We start from the raw sequence: 3,939 nt of genomic DNA, 5'->3' as shown, positions 1-3,939 counted from the left end.
GCCGTTCATGTGTGTAGGTGTTGATTACGCGGGGCCCCTACAAATGCGCGAACATCGACTCCGAAAGTCCCGTGAGTACAAAATATACATCGCGGTATTTGTATGTTTCGTCGTGAAGGCTGTGCACTTGGAAGTTGTATCTGACCTATCCACAGACGCGTTCCTGGCCGCGTTCGACCGATTCGTCGCCCGTCGTGGTCTTCCGAGTGATATATACTCGGATTGTGGGACAAATTTCGTGGGGGCAGACAAGCAGTTACGTTCACTCATTCTTAGCCCCGAAGGTCAGGCCGCTGTAGGTAACGCGCGCGCTCTCTGCACTTGGCATTTTAACCCGCCGAGCGCACCCCACTTCGGTGGCTTGTGGGAGGCGGCGGTACGGTCAACGAAACGATTATTAATTCGGGTCATTGGGAATCATATATTTACATACGAAGAGTTTACAACAATCCTGTGTCGCGTAGAAGCCGTTTTAAACTCTCGGCCGTTGACACCTGCGTCCACTGACCCCCATGACCTCGAGTGCCTAACGCCGGGGCATTTTCTAATAGGGCAACCGCTACTAGAAGTACCCCCTCGGTCAAGCCCCGCCACGAGTCGTACGTTGTCTAATCGGTGGAAACTCATGGACCAATGTCACCAAGCCTTTTGGCGGCGCTGGTCCACCGAGTATTTGACCACGCTCCAAGAGCGGTCCAAGTGGACCACAGGTAGCCCTCCCGTTAAAGTTGATGACATGGTGGTCATTGTCGATAACCAGAGCCCTCCTCTATCATGGCGCATGGGCCGAGTCGTTGAGTTGTTACCAGGATCCGACGGGCAGATACGCGTCGTCCGCTTGCTGACTAGCGCGGGCACCGTGATACGACCAGTGGTAAAAATAGTACTGTTACCTACTGCTGACTAACGGGGAGCGTTCACACAGAATACTGTACTCCAGGGGATGGCTGGTCAAAATACACCGTTAAGCCACTCGTTGTTAAAAAAAAAATATATTTGTTTTGGTTGAATTAAGAGGTTAAAACCCTTGGTGAATTTTACTGGCTCAATTCTGTATATTGTGTAATAATATCTTATTATATGTTTAAATTTATATTTATTTTTATGTTAGTAAATTATTAAAAAAAAAAAAATGTAAAAAAAAACCTGAAGCTACTCCGCTCCAAGTTCCCGATCAACGACCTGCCCCAACGTCACCGTGCCTCAGCCAACTTCCAGTTCATGGTCCGGTTCTCTCGCCTTCTTCTGTGACGCACAGCTCACGGGGGGGTGTATGTTCGAACGCGGACTGTTGAACCACCGGTTCGCGCCCGCCGACTTGACCACCAGCTGCGCCGTCGGCGCCGAACCCTCTCGAAGCCGCCTGGGTGTTCCAGCGCTTCGATCGCACGACGGCGACACCGGCTGAGCTTCGGTGACTGCGCGGTTTTTGTCGGTCTGTCTTTTTCCAACCGTTGGCACGACGCCTTGTCCGCGTCGCCGTGCCCCGACTTCGTATGTGCGTCGCTACCATGTGTGCCGTGTGCAACGAATCATCGACTTTTCATTGTTTGCCGGTTTTTTTTTTACCGTGTGCATGCCCGAATTAGAAGTGCGTCTTCATAGCGGGCCAGCTGTATACTAACAGCGTTACGTTGGTTAAGCGTTCTAGTGCCACGACGTATTGGCCGCCCGAGTCCACGTGGTTTCCGCGTCAAACGGCGGATTGTTATTTGTGTTGCCGCTCCGCTGAATGCGTGCAGCCCCGAACCCGTTGCACGGTCTAACCTTAGGTGTGTCTGAGTGGTAGAATAACGTGCACAACCGCCACGATCATCGCGGACCGACCGTTGCGCAGCCGTTAATATTTGAGCTAGTCGCCATCACGTGGTGTGTGCCCCCCCCCCCCCCCTGTGAGTGTCGCGACATCAGTCACCTGCGTGCAGCTGATCACCGGTCAACGTCGGAGCCACATACCTATCTATTGACGACAGCGGATCAGGTTAATTTTATATATGTTGTAATGGTGTAATTTTACTTTTTTTTGTAATTTATATTACCTTATATTTGGGCGCCCTTTTATATTTATTATTTACCTACTTTGTTTACATTATAATATATTGTTTTGTTAGGCGTCTCATACGTCGCAACCACATATACAGGGTATATTTTGTTGTTCGCCACTAATAGTCACCAGTGGGTCATCCTTCCGTGTTTACCTACTAAGTCCTTACACTGCTAGTCGATACTGCCAACCCCCTTAAGTCGTAGGAGCGTATCGGCGATAAAACATTGACTCTTTTCGCACAACTATTAAATGTTGTAGCCTTGTAGGTATCATGATTTAACGTTAAAGTGGTTGAACATTTTGCAGGGAAGTTTTTTTTTGTAAATCATTAAATGTTTGATATTTACATTTTTACGGCTGAATTAAATTTTTTTCAGAAAAAAGTCAGATTTATATTTTTTATTATTATACAAGCTTGAAGCTATAGTAATGTATAAAAGCTGGTAAGGTAGGTAGATTGAAAAATAATGTGTTGGCAAAATTTATAAAGATAGCACAATTTATTATAAGATAAAATATGAAATACCCAACATTCGCGCATTGAAATAGAAGTACCTTGTGGTTTTGAAATTGGGAAAAAAAATAATTTATAATGTTTTTGTTTACATAAATATTGGCTATTGTATTCTTAAACAAAATAAATATAATTAAGTTTTAAATTATATAACCTACTTCATTCTTATATCAAACATTTTTTACATTATCAATAACAAGTTATTTTTCAGTATTATTTATTTTAAATTATATTTATAATTATTAATACGTCAAGACATTTTTTTGTGAAAAAAAAATCAAACCCGACTTTGTTTTTGTTTAGTAATTTTGTGGTCTAACTTTTTTACGGCGATAGGAGCCGTTAATAACTTATAACCTCAGAATATTTTGTTATTATAAATCACGGCTACAGGGATGTAAAATTTCAGAAATTTAATATTCAAGTAATTTCTAAGAGAGAATCTCTGGAAATTTCTATAATTTAAAAATAAAATTGTATTTTTTAATAGTATTCATTTTTTTACATAAGACGGGTAAAAATTAGAAATTTTCATTGAATTTTGAAGTACATTGTATAGCATTATTAAAAATACCTCGAAAAATACTCTGCACAAATTGTAATAGCTTAAATAGAATTAATAAGTGCATAGGTAGTTAATGATAATAATATTATTTAATATTTGTGCGGCAGTAATGCTATTTTATCACAACAGAATTAATGTAAATAATAACAAACAGTAAAATTTCCCACTCGCACCAATAGTGACGACTATTATATTTTTCAATAATCATGTCAAACATAAGTATTATGTATTTATAATCAATGCAAATCTAATACTTAATAGTTAAGAGGACGTGTCACGAAAAATTTACGCGTGCAACGACCAAGAGGATGCGCTGTTAAGTGTTTTGACGATCCGCAAGCGAGCGGCGTTTAAGTCACGCCTACTATTCGCAATTCGCAACCGGCCGACGGCGGCGACGAGTGCTTGTTCGGGAGCGCCGTTTATTTGTCTATGAACGTTCGTCCGGTACGATTCGTATCATTATAAAATTCATTATTATCACCTAATAATATCACCTTATAATATTCCATTGAATTATTTAATAGCTATGTAAACAACATTTTTTGTATTTAAATTTGTTGTACTGATTTATTACTTTATTATTATTGTATTATTACTGTGTTATTATTGTATTCTAATATTCATTTTTGAACTAATTATATTATTTTAAATTATTGTAATTGGATCGTTTGATCCGTTGAAATAAATAAATAGATAAATAGATAATGTTCATTATGGCATCTGCAATAGAGTGTAATAATAACGAAATGATTAAAATCATCACAAATCCCTATATAATTATAAAAAACAAGTGATTAGATCGTCTACAGG

This window comes from Acyrthosiphon pisum, chromosome A1, assembly GCF_005508785.2.
Source record: "Acyrthosiphon pisum isolate AL4f chromosome A1, pea_aphid_22Mar2018_4r6ur, whole genome shotgun sequence".
Lineage (NCBI taxonomy): Eukaryota > Metazoa > Arthropoda > Insecta > Hemiptera > Aphididae > Acyrthosiphon > Acyrthosiphon pisum.
Note: the sequence above shows the minus strand (reverse complement) of the source record.